Raw genomic sequence first — 13,225 nt, forward strand, 5'->3', positions numbered from 1 at the left:
CCACTCTCCCCACTAATCCTTGCCCTGGCCATAGAGCCTTTGGCAATGGCACTGAGAGCATTGAATGTTTGGCGGGGGGGGGGGGTAGTGAGAGTGGGAGTAGAACATAGGGTCTCGCTCTATGCGGACGATTTGCTCCTTTATTCCCCTCCATTGGGGAGAATTGCAGGGGATATTGGAGGAATTTGGTCGGTTCTCAGGTTACAAACTGAATATGGGCAAGCGTAAGATTTTTGCGATCCAGGCAAGGGGGCAGGAGAGGAGCCTTTGACTCATTAAAAGCCTTTCAAAGTGCTGGGAGGGAGTTTTAGGTACCTGGGGATTCAAGTGGCAAGGGACTGGGGGCAGCTCCATAAATTAAATCTGGGCGGGGTGATTGAGCAAATGAAAAGGGACTTCCGTAGGTGGGACGTGCTCCCCCCTGTCATTGGAGGGGAGGGTACAGACTGTGAAAATGACAGTCCTCCCAATATCGCTGTTTGTGTTTCAGTGTCTTCCAATTTTCATCCCAAAGGCATTTTTTAGGAAGATGAACGCAACGATCTCGGGTTTTATATGGGCCAGGAAAGCCCCGAGGGTGAAAAAGGTCCTTCTTGAGCAGGGGCTCGGGGAGGGGGGCTTGGCCTTTCCGAACTTTATTAATTACTACTGGGCGGCTAATATATCGATGGTTAGGAAATGGGTGGTAGGGGAGGGGTCGGTGTGGGAGTGAGTGGAGGCGGCATCTTCCAAGGGCAGAGTCTGAAGGCTTTGGTAACGGCACCTCTGCCATTCTCACTGGCTCGGTCCTCCACAAGCCCAGTGGTAGTGGCAGCCTTGAGAGTGTGGGGGCGGGCAGCACAGTGGCGTAGTGGGTTAGCACTGCAGCCTCACAGCGCTGAGGTCCCAGTTCAATCCAAGCTCTGGGTCACTGTCCGTGTGGAGTTTGCACATTCTCCCTGTGTTTGCGTGGGTTTCACCCCCACAACCCAAAGATGTGCAGGCTAGGTGGATTGATCATGCTAAATTGCCCCTTAATTGGAAAAAACGAATTGGGCACTCGAAATTTCTAAAAAAAAGACAGTGTGGGGGCAACAAAGGCAGCACATGAGTCTGGAGGGGGCGTCGGCATGGTCACCAATCTGTGATAATCACCAGTTCACTCCGGGGGGGCTGGACGGGGGCTTTAGGAGGTGGCAGCGGGTAGAGTTTGAGAGATTTGGGGATCTCTCCATTAGGACAGCTTCCTGAGCCTGCAAGAGCTGGAGGAGGGGTTTGAGTGGCCGGGTGGGAATGGGTTCCGGTACCTGTAGGTATGGGATTTTGTTTGGAGGCAGGTCCCGAGTTTTCCTCGCTTCCCACTAAGGAGACGACAAGACAAGGTGATGTCGAAAGCAGGGGTTGGGGAGGGGAGGGTCTTGGAAATATACAAGGAACTGATGGAGTGGGAAGGGGTCCCAATTGGGGAGGTGAAGAGGAAGTGGGAGGAAGAGCTGGGCAGAGAGTTGGAAGTCGGGTTATTGGAGAAGGCCCTGAGGAGAGTCAATGCACCCTCATCATGTGCCAGGCTTAGCCTGAACAGTTCAAGGTGGTCCACAGGGCTCATATGACTGTGGCCTGGAGGTTTTTTGGGGAGGTAGAGGACAGGTGTGGGGGAAGTCCTGCGAATCATGTACATATGTTTCGGTCGTGTCCGATGCTGAGGAGATTTTGGCAGGGATTCTCAGATGTCATGTCAGAGGTCCTGGAAGGGAGGGTGACCCGGAGTCCAGAGGTGGCAATATTCGGAGTGTCGGAAGATCCGGGAGCCCAGGGGGGGAAGGCCGACGTTTTGGCCCTTGACTCCCTGGTGGCCCGGAGGCAGATTTTGCTGGGATGGGGGGTCTCGGAGCCTCCAATGTCAGGAGTTTGAGTCAGCGACATGGCAGGGTTTCTTCAGCTAGAGAAAATTATGTTCGCTTTAAGGGGTTCATTACAGGGTTTCGCCAGGAGGTGGCAGCGTTCATCGACTTCTTCAAGGAGAATTGACCGTCAGCAGGGGGAGGAGGGGGGGGGGGGGGGGGGGGGGGGAGGCATGGAAGTGACGAATAAGGGCAGGGAATCATGTATGGGTAATTAGGGTGTAGGGCTGGGGGAGTTGGGTGTATTATTGTGGGATTTTTGCATGTGTTGGATCTCTGTTGTTTGCAATGTTAAAATGTTAAAATCATAAATGCCTCAATAAAATATTTTCTAAAAAATTATATAATTGCTTAACAGCTTAACAGGCCTGAATTGCAGGAGAACAGATATCTTGAAGGGTTACAGGGCTGGGAATAATTACACAGATAGGGAGGGGTGATGGCATGAAATAATTTGAAAACAAGGAGGAAAATTTTAAAATTAATACATTGCTTAACCGTGCGTAGTTCAGCGAGCATGGGAGTGATGGATAAATGGGGCTGGATGCAAGTTAGAACATGGGCATCAGAGTTTTGGATAACTTCAAGTTTACGGAGGGTATAACATGGAGCGAGGCGTGTGTTGGAATAGTCAAGCCCGGAGACGCACGGATGTTGATTTCAGCACGAACTGAGGTAGAAGCAAAGTTAGGTGGTGATACAGAGGTGAAAATGCTGTAGAGTGAAGATGGATTGTTAAAAAATATTTTTGGGATTTATTGTGATATTCTGTGAAGAAAGCTGTGTGTGTGTGTGTGATTAACTACATTGGGGGAGATTAATAGAGACAGCTTGTCTGTAATAACTATGAGGTGAATGGGTAAGGATTTTAGGTTTATGCATTTGTAATGAGGAATTATGATGCATTTGAGTTGTAAGTAAATAGATTGGATCTAAAATTTGCATTATATGGTAAGTGGGGACTTGGCTTTTCAGCTGTTGAATCTCACAGGGAAGTTCCAAAGTGACGAGGATTTTTTACAACTTACAAAGGTTACACAAGTAGGCAGGGGAGGTATCTTAAATTTTATTGACCAAAAGTAGAGTCAAATGGGAAAACATGAAATATTTTTATATTTAGCGAAGTTGAGTTCAAAGAGGTATTTGAAGACAATGGAATCTGAGAGGAAAGGGGAAGAGCAGGTTTCGGTCGGTGAAGTGAAGACCAGGTGGGAGGAGGAGCTCGGACCCATTTTGGAGGAGGAGGTGTGGAGTAGGTCCCTTCGCAACGTGGATGTTATGTCATCTTGCATGAGGTTGAGCTTGATACAGCTAAAGATGGTGTGCAGGGCTCTCCTCACCAGGGCCAGGATGAGTCAATTTTTTGAAGGGGTTGAGTGCGAGCGGTGCTCAAAAGGGCCCGCTCACCATATGCACATGTTCTGGTCCTGTCCCAAGCTGGTGGATTTTTGTGAGTCCTTTTTCCGCACCATATCGGTAATCCTGAAAATTGGCCTGGAGACCCGTCCGTTAGTCACTGTATTTGGGGTGTGAGACCAACGAGGTTTGAGGATGGGGGCGGGGGCAGATGCTTCGGCATTCGCATCACTGTTGGCCTGACAACGGATACTTCTGAACTGGAGGCAGGCGGTGCCACCCAGTGATGAAGTATGGCTGTGTGATTTGATGGCATTCTTGTATCTTGAGAAGGTCAAGTTCAGGTGAAGGAATTAATCGATGGGTTCTTCGCAGGTGGCAGTCATTTATTTTTTACTTCAAAGATTTGGTCACTTCACTGTTAGTTGGGGCGGAGGTTAGTGAGGGGGGTATGTTTTGGGTGGCATTTCTGTTAGTAGGCTTCCTCTTACTATTGTTGCTTGTATTTTTCTGATACATTTGTTGGCACTGTTGTGTTTTGTAAACGTTTTGTTATAAAATGTAAAAATTTCAATAAAAATGTTGTTAAAATCTTATGTGCTTGAGCATTTTTCTCATTACTAAATCTTTTAATTTTTTAAATCTTAAAAGTATGACTAGAGTTCTATGCTTTTGGGTTCAGTAGCTCTTCATCCTTGTTTTCAAAATGCAAAACAAAAAGGTTTATGATCAATAAAATAGGCTTCCCCCTGGAATCCGGCTTGCTCAGCAATAGCATCTGCTGTGGTCATAACAGTAGTCATGGTGATGGTGTGGATATGTAGTCAGAAGTTGAGATCAGGGTCAAATGTAACACCAAGCTTGTAAGCAGTCTGGTTCAGCATCAGATAGGAAGAGGAATAGGTGTTGTTGTGGGGACCAAAGACAATAGTTTCAGCCTTCCCAATATTTAATTGGAAATTCCTGCTCATCCAGTACTGGATGCAGGCCAAGCAATCTGATAAATCAGACACTGGTCTAAAGAAGTGTAGAGCTGAGGGTGTTTAGTGTATATCTGACAACTAAAGCTACACTTTGGATTGAAGTCACCAAGGGGCAGCATGCAAGTGGGAAATGGGGATCCAAAGATAGATTCTTGGGTAATACTTGAGGTAACAATGCGGGAGCGGGGAACAAAGTAATTGCAGGTGATTTTTGTTAGAATGGAACCTGGTAAGAGCAGATCCAGCCAGATCGGTAACAATGGAGATGTTTTGGAGGAGAATAGGGTAGTCAACCATGTCAAAGGCTGCAGACAGATTTAAAAAAGGACAGGAACGGATAGATTATCCTTGCCACGGTCACATAGGATGTCATTGTGACTTTGATAAGAGCTGTTTCAGTACTGTGGCCGGGTGAAAGCCTGATTGGACGGTTGGACTTCTGGCATTGATTTGAGAGCTGACGACACATTTCAGGATTTAAGAGAGGATCGGGAGGTTGGACATGGGACGGTAGCTTGTGAGGATGGCGGAATCATAGGTTGTTATTTTGAGAAGAAGAGTGATGCCAGATTTGAAGGAGGGACAGAATATAGGGAGAGTGAAGCATTAACAATAACAGCTAGCATGTTAGCCGGGAAGGAAGGTTGGGTGCTCAGTAGTTCAGTGGAAATAGGTTTCAGAGAGCAGGGGGTGGTGCTGATGGGCAATATGAACTCAGAGAGGGCATGACGGGAGAGAGGAAAGAAAGTGGTGATCTGTGCAAGTTCAGGGCTCGGCAAAGGAGAGTCTTAGAGGAAGTTTAACCCGATGGACCAGGGACATGGAGGGATGGTTCAATCTTTGCAATAAAGAAATCCATGAGCTGCTTACATTTGCTGCTGGAGGTGGGGTTGGGGTCACAGGGAGAGAGGATTAAGAAGATGGATGCCATTTGTAAGAAGAGGTCAGGGGTTATCTTTCTAAGCAGTTTTAGCTAACGAAAGCAAGATCCAATTATATTTTAAGCAGACCAATCAGATCTGGCATTGAATGACTGTGATGGTATAAGTGGGTAATGTCACTGGACTAATAATCCAGAGCCCCAGGCTAATGCTCTGGTGCCCTGGGTTCAAATCCTACCATAGCAGCTGGTGGAATTCAAATTCAATTAACAAATCTGGAATTGAAAACTAGTCTCAGTAATGGTAGCCATGAAACTATCATTCATTGTTGTAAAAACCCTTCAGGGTCCACCAAAGACCCTTCAGGGAAGAAAATCTGCTATCCTTAGCTGGCCTGACCTACATATGACTCCATGACCCACAGCAATGTGGTTGACTCTTAACTGCCCGCATGCCTAGCAAGCCACTCAGTTTAAAGGGCAATTAACGAGGTGGAGTGCTCTATAAAAACTAGAGGGAAGGTAAGGGTTGGAGTGCCCAATATCTTGCCACCACAATGGCGTTTGCCACTGGTGGGGAGGGTAGCAGATGGCCTGCCTGCACAGACACCAATTGAGCCACTGAAGTGACCAATTAAGTGACCACTGGACAATGCACTTTGATGATCCAAAAAACTACTAAAAATATCAGCATGGGGATACAGAAAACAGGCCAACAAGAATGATTCCCAGCTTAAACATATCTTAATTACTCATCAATAAGTGTGTCTATTCACTTCAAAGATTCTTAAACTCAGTGATAGTTTGATACAATATATAATATTGTGAAAGAACTGGAGGCTGAGCCTACTGACAGATTATTTTGGTATAAGAGATTAGAAAAGGCCTTGGGCAGGATTCTCCATTTGGGAAACTAAGTGTTGCCGGGACTGAATTGCGTGCGATTTGCATTTCCGTTGGGTGCTACGCAGAAAGTGATCCAGGATATGTTGGACGGCACTCTGCCAGCACAAATTCAGAGCAATTCCTGGCCCAGTGGGCATTCTAACCACTGGGGCTGGAGTTAGCGCTAAAGAGCTGTTCACATTCACCACAAGAGCCTGGCAGCTGGAGCTGTTTTTAAGCCCTCCACTTACCACATACTCACTGCATCCACAACGATGGCTCACATAAGACCTGCCCCCTGAATTCAGTAGTCTGAGGTGGACCGACAGCTCCATGCCAGTGAGGAGTGGAGGCAAACTCTCTTCCCCAAGGTGGGCCGCAGACTCAAGCCTGCCCTCCTGAACACTGTCTGGGTGATGGTGGCAGAGGCAATCAGTGCTACCAGCCTCATCAGGGGAGATAGCTGGTGATCCAGAAAGGTGGGAATCACTGACGAAGCCTCTACCCTGAGAGGGGCAGAGAACCAGAGAGGGTTCCAGGTGTCCTCTGGTTGGGGTGAGCTCTGCTGATCCGCTGCTTCCTTTGCAGTGGGGCAGCGCTTTTGAGGAGTGCCAATGCCTCAAGGGCCCCTGTTTAAGCTTGTCCACGCCCATCCACTTGATGAAGCAGCTGGGGTATGAAGGTGTTCAGAGGGGCAGCCTGGGTGGGTTCCCATTTGACCAGAGGCTCTGCGAGCATTCAAAGGGCAGAGGGAGCACTCAGCAGAGTGAACAGCCAGGGGCCTGTAAGGAGCACCAAAGGGGTGTGTTTAAAAGATGGACTGCAGAAATGGCCAGACAGACCACCTCAATTCCAGGGGGACACCCTGAGTCCACGGACTTGGCACCAGCTGTTCCCCACTTCTGCCTGGCCTGGGCAGCCAGCCCCAGCAATTTTCGAGAGATTTTCAGTGTTTTTTTAGTCTCCCACTCCCCCTGCACAGCCATGGCACCCAGGCCCCACTTGTCAATACTTGCACTAACTTGCGTCCAGGAGGCTTCCATGTAAGATGGGTGGAGCATCGCGGATGGGTGGAGCATACTGTGTCCAAACAGCTGATGATATTGAAATCCACGCTAATTAAGTTTTTGCAAGGAGCTGCTGACGCTGGGTGCAAACATCGATATCGCCACCAGCAAGGGACCAGACCATGGTGTCGGAATTGGCGCCTGGTGCAAACCACGATTCTCCACCTGATCGCAATTCGCATTTCCAGAGTCACATAGACGGGAATTCAGCCCCTTATGTACAAGTTATACAAGAGTAGGTTTGGGTTAGATGTTAAGCAGCTCTTTGCTTCACAGATCTTTTGAACATGTTGGTTCATGCAATGAATGTTCGTTCTCCAAAAGAGAGTTGGACTAGTATTTGTCTCGGACTCAAAGGTAAATGCGGCAGGCAATAAAAAAGGCCAGTGCAGTTCTAGTAGTTTAGTTTTCTATCGCCTAAAATTTTGAGTGGGATTTTCCAAATTCTTTCCTGAATTGGCCTTTGTGTTTGTTGTACGATGTTGGATATTGTTCAGTAGATCTTAATGATGGGGCGGGAGGTAAAAGAGGAGGGGCTGCCGCAATTTTGATCAGGGAATCAGTTACAGCAGTAAAGAGGGATGATATCTTAGAAGGTTCTTCAACTGAGGCCATATGGTAGAACTTACAAACCAAAAAGGAGCAATCACATTGCTGGGAGTATTCTACAGAAGAAATAGAAGAACACATATGTAGGCAAATTTCAGAGTAGTGTAAAAGTAATAGGATAGTGATAGTGGGGGGATTTCAACTTTCCCAATATTAACTGGGGAGGCTAAAGTGTGAAAGGTTAGAAGGAGCAGAATATTCTTAAAATACATCCAAGAGAACCTTTTAAACCAGTGGGTAGAAGGACCTACATGAGAGCTCCTGGACTTAATTTCCAGTAACAAAGTCGGGCAAGTGGTTGAAGTATCAATGGGAAAACATTTTGCAGATAGTGATGTTAACTCTGTTAACTTCAAGATTGTTATGGAAACGATGGGTCTGGGATCAAAGTTCTAAAGTAGGGGAAGGCCGATTTTAATAAGATCAGGGGCGGGAGGTCGGAGATTCGCCCGGGGCCGGCGTCAATCCCACCCCCGAAATGTCCCGAATTCTCCGCCCCCCCCCCCCCGAGATTCGGTGGGGGCGGGAATCGCCCCGTGCCGGTTGGCGGGCCCCCCATGGCGATTCTCCGGCCCGCAATGGGCCGCAGTCTCGCCTCTGACAGGCTTCTCCCGCCGGCATGTTTTAAACCACCTACCTGACCGGCGGGATTGGCGGCACGGGCGGGCTCCGGGGGGTGCCCCCACGGTGGCTTGGCCTGCGATTGGGGCCCACCGAATGGTGGGTGGGCCTGTGCCGTGGGGGCACTCTTTTTCTTCCGCCTCCGCCATGGCCTTCACCATGGCGGAGGCGGAAGAGACCCCCTCCCCTGCGCATGTGCCGGTATGACGTCAGCAGCCGCTGACTCTCCGGCGCATTCGCGGACTTACGCCGGCCGGCAAAGTCCTTTCGGCCCCGGCTGGCGTGGCGCCAAAGGCCGTTCACGCCAGCCGGCGGAGTGGGAACCACTCCGACGCGGGCCTAGCCCCTCAATGTGAGGGCTTGGCCCCACCTTTGGGGCGGCCTGACGCCGGAGTGGTTCACGCCACTCCAACACGCCAGGACCCCCCCCACCCCGCCAGGTAGGGGAGAATCCCAGCCCAGATATTATTTGGCCAGAGTAGACTGTGAGTAGTCACTTTTAGGTAAATCTGTGACAGAACAGTGAGACGCATTCAAGAAGGAAATGGGGAGAATGCAGGGTCAACATGTTGCCAGAGGTTGGGAGTATAGCCAATGTGGTACCATTATTCAAGAAGGGAGGAAGGGATAAACCAGGAAACTGCAGGCCAGTCAGTCTAACCTCAGTGGTGGGGGAAATATTGGAAGCAATTCTGAGAGTCAGAACTAATCTGCATTTGGCGAGGCAGGGATTAATCACGGAGAGTCAGCATGGTTTTGTTAAGGGTAGGTCTGACCAACTTGATTCAGTTTTTCGAAAATGTGACCTGGTGTGTAGATGAGGGCAATGCATTTGACGTAGTCTAATTGGACTTCAGCAAGGCTGGTCAGATGGGCTGATCAGTGGCAAATGGAATTCAATGTGGATAAGTGTGAGGTGATGCACTTGGTCAGGACAAACAAGGCAAGGAAATATATGATAAACAGAAGGACCCTGGGGAACACCGAGGATCAGGAGGGTCTTGGTGTGCATGTGCAATTGTCCCTTAAGGTTGCAGAGTGGTGGGTACAATGGTTAAGAAGGAATATGGTATACTTACCTTTATATTTTATTATTTTTTTAAAATTTAGAGTACCCAATTCATTTTTTTTCCAATTAAGGGGCAATTTAGTGTGGCCAATCCACCTACCCTGCACATAAGAACATAAGAACTAAGAGCAGGAGTAGGCCATCTGGCCCCTCGAGCCTGCATTCAATGAGATCATGGCTGATCTTTTGTGGACTCAGCTCCACTTTCCAGCTCGAACACCATAACCCTTAATCGCTGTATTCTTCAAAAAATTATCTATCTTTAGCTTAAAACATTTAATGAAGGAGTCTCAACTGCTTCACTGGGCAAGGAATTCCATAGATTCACAACCCTTTGGGTGAAGAAGTTCCTCCTAAACTCAGTCCTAAATCTACTTCCCCTTATTTTGAGGTTATGCCCCCTAGTTCTGCTTTCACTCACCAGTGGAAACAACCTGCCCGCATCTATCCTATCTATTCCCTTCATAATTTTATATGTTTCTATAAGATTCCCTCCTCATCCTTCTAAATTCCAATGAGTACAGTCCCAGTCTACTCAACCTCTCCTCATAATCCAACCCCTTCAGGTCTGGGATTAATCTAGTGAATCTCCTCTACACACCCTCCAGTGCCAGTACGCCCTTTTCTCAGGTAAGGAGACCAAAAATGAACACAATACTCCAGGTGTGGCCTCACTAACACCTTATACAATTGCAGCATAACCTCCCCAGTCTTAAACTCCATCCCTCTAGCAATGAAGGACAAAATTCCATTCGCCTTCTTAATCACCTGTTGCACCTGTAAACCAACTTTTTGCGACTCATGCACTAGCACACCCAGGTCTCTCTTCTCAGCAGAATGTTTTAATATTTTATCATTTAAATAATAATTCCTTTAGCTGTTATTCCTACCAAAATGGATAACCTCACATTTGTCAACATTGTATTCCATCTGCCAGACCCTAGCCCATTCACTTAACCTATCCAAATCCCTCTGCAGACTTCCGGTATCCTCTGCACTTTTTGCTTTACCACTCATCTTAGTGTCGTCTGCAAACTTGGACACATTGCCCTTGGTCCCCAACTCCAAATCATCTTTGTGAATTGTGAACAATTGTTTGCCCAACACTGATCCCTGAGGGACACCACTAGCTACTGATTGCCAATCAGAGAAACACCCATTAATCCCCACTCTTTGCTTTCTATTAATTAACCAATCCTCTATCCATGCTACTACTTTACCCTAAATGCCATGCATCTTTATCTTATGCAGCAACCTTTTGTGTGGCACCTTGTCAAAGGCTTTCTGGTAGTCTCGATTGCGTCCGCAGAACCGCCTGTCTATTCCCCTTACGATTGAGTCCCCTATCACTACAGCCCTGCAATTCTTCTTCCTGCCCTGCTGCACAGCAGAGCCAGCCACGGTGCCATGAACCTGGCTGCTGCTGCCTTCCCCTGGTGAGCCATCTCCCTCAACAGTATCCAAAGCGGTATATCTGTTTTGCAGGGAGATGACCGCAGGGGACACCTGCACTGCCTTCCTACTCTTGCTCTGTCTTTTGGTCACCCATTTGTTATCTCCCTCAGTAACTTTCATCTGCGGTGTGACCAACTCGCTAAACATGCTATCCATAACATCCTCAGCATCGCGGATGCTCCAAAGTGAGTACATCCGCAGCTCCACAGCCATCAAGCTGTCTAACAGGAGCTGCAACTGGACACACTTCTTGCACGTGAAGGACCAGGGACAGTGGACGTGTCCCTGAGCTCTCACATCGCACACAAGGAGCGTGACACGGGTCTGGGATCTCCTGCCATGTCTTAAACCTTCGGTCAACTTATATAACTACAATTCCCAAAAAAATGAAGAAAAAATAAACAAATATACCAATGAAAAGAAAAAGAAAAAAGAAAAACTACTTACCAGTCACTTAACAGGGATAAAAAGCACCTCCTCCCCCCCCCCCCCCCCCCCCCCCCCCCCCCCCGCCCCCCCCCGGCTCACTGGGAGAACTCACTTTTTGGGTTGTGGAGGAGAAACCCATGCAAACACAGCGAGAATGGGGAAACTCCACACGGACAGTGACCCAGAGCCGGGATTGAGCCTGGGACATCGGCGCCGTGAGGCCGCAGTGCTAACCCACTGCACCACCGTGCTGCCAATACTTGCCTTTATTAATCGAGACATTGATTCTCCGATTCTGGGGCTATGTCCCTCGGCCGGTCGGGGGCGAAGCATGGGGGGATGGGCCTCAGGCAACACCCTGAGGCCATCGATTCATGGCACAGCATACTGTGGTGAATGTAACATATATATGTATATATGATAATTCACACTGTCTTTGTAAGCGCAGTAGTGCTATCCTACCACTAGGGGGAGTAGCTCTGGGAGTACTCAGGAACTTGTACTGGGCTCCACCCTTGGCTCCGCCCACGACCCCTCCCCCTAGTGCAGCTGTATAAATACCCTTGTCCAGAGTCAGCCTGAGTTCACTAAGAGTTCATCAACGGGTAACAGGCTGGCTCTGAAGTAAGTCGATTAAAGCCTAGATTCATATCGGAAACACGTGTCTGGTGAATTGATGGTTCCATCACATACTCCTACAGCACGCTGCTTTGGAAAGGGTGGAGCATTGGGAAAGCGGCGCTGCCCCCGATTTGGTCGAGAACTTGGATTCTCCGGCCGATTGCCGAACTCAATTTCGGCGTCGGCGACCGGAGAATTTAGCCCAGAATTTAAGAGCAACGTGGTTATGCTGGAACTGTATAAAATGTTGGTTAGGCCACAGCTAGAATATTGTGTGCAGTTTTGGAAACCTCATTAAAGGAGGGATGTGATAGCACTAGAAGGAGAGCAGAGGAGATTTACCGGGATGCTGCCTGCGCTGGAGAGTTTGAGTTCTGAAGAGAGATTGGATAGACTGCGGTTGTTTTCATTGGAACAAAGGAGACTGAAGGTGGCACATGATTGAAATGTAGAAAATCATGAGGGGCATAAATAGAGTAGACAGGAACAAGCTTTTCCCGTTGATGGAGGGGTCAATGACCAGGGAACATAGATTTAAGATAAGGGACAAAAGGTCTAAAGGGGATGTGAGGATTGTTTTTTACCCAGAGGATGGTAGGAGTTTGGAATTCGCTGCCTGAAAAGGTGGTGGAGGTAGAGACCCTCATAACATTTAAAAAGTATTTAGATGTGCACTTGCGATCCCAGGGGTACAAGGCTATGAACCAAGTGCTGGAAAATGGCATTAGAATGGTTAGGTGGTTGTTTTTGATTTGTGCAGACGTGATGGGCTGAAAGGCCTTTTCTGTGCTGTATGATTATATGATTCTATGACTCGATGACTCAATGATGTCTTTGTAGTCTTAAGTAGGTTAACTTTATTTATTAACTACAAGATATATGTACATAAATGTGTACACAGTAAAGGGTTCAATCTAGGAGCTGTCTCCATGCTTGCTTATACATACAACTCTGTGCAATTATAGACTGATCCCTCAGTGTGGGTCAATTGTTCTCTTACATCATTGTGTGGTTGGTGCTGTGCTCAATCCCACATTTATCTTATATGTGCCAGACCTTTATACCAGGGGGCACAGGTTATGGACGTGGGGCAAAGTGCGAGGCAGATTTTTTACACAGAGGGTGGTGAATGCCTGGAACACACTGCCAGAGGAGGTTGTGGAAACAGATACATTAACAACGTTCAAAAGGCATCTCGACAAATGCATGGATAGGATGGGTATAGAGGGATACGGCTCTAGGAAGTGATGAGGATTTTGGCCAAGGGTGGTATCATGACTGGTACAGGCTTGAGGGCTGAAGGGCCTGTTCAGGTGTTGTATTGTTCTTTGTTCTCTGTACAGTGCCGATCTTTGTCTTTCACCTCTCCC

This window comes from Scyliorhinus canicula, chromosome 15, assembly GCF_902713615.1.
Source record: "Scyliorhinus canicula chromosome 15, sScyCan1.1, whole genome shotgun sequence".
Classification (NCBI taxonomy): Eukaryota; Metazoa; Chordata; class Chondrichthyes; order Carcharhiniformes; family Scyliorhinidae; genus Scyliorhinus; species Scyliorhinus canicula.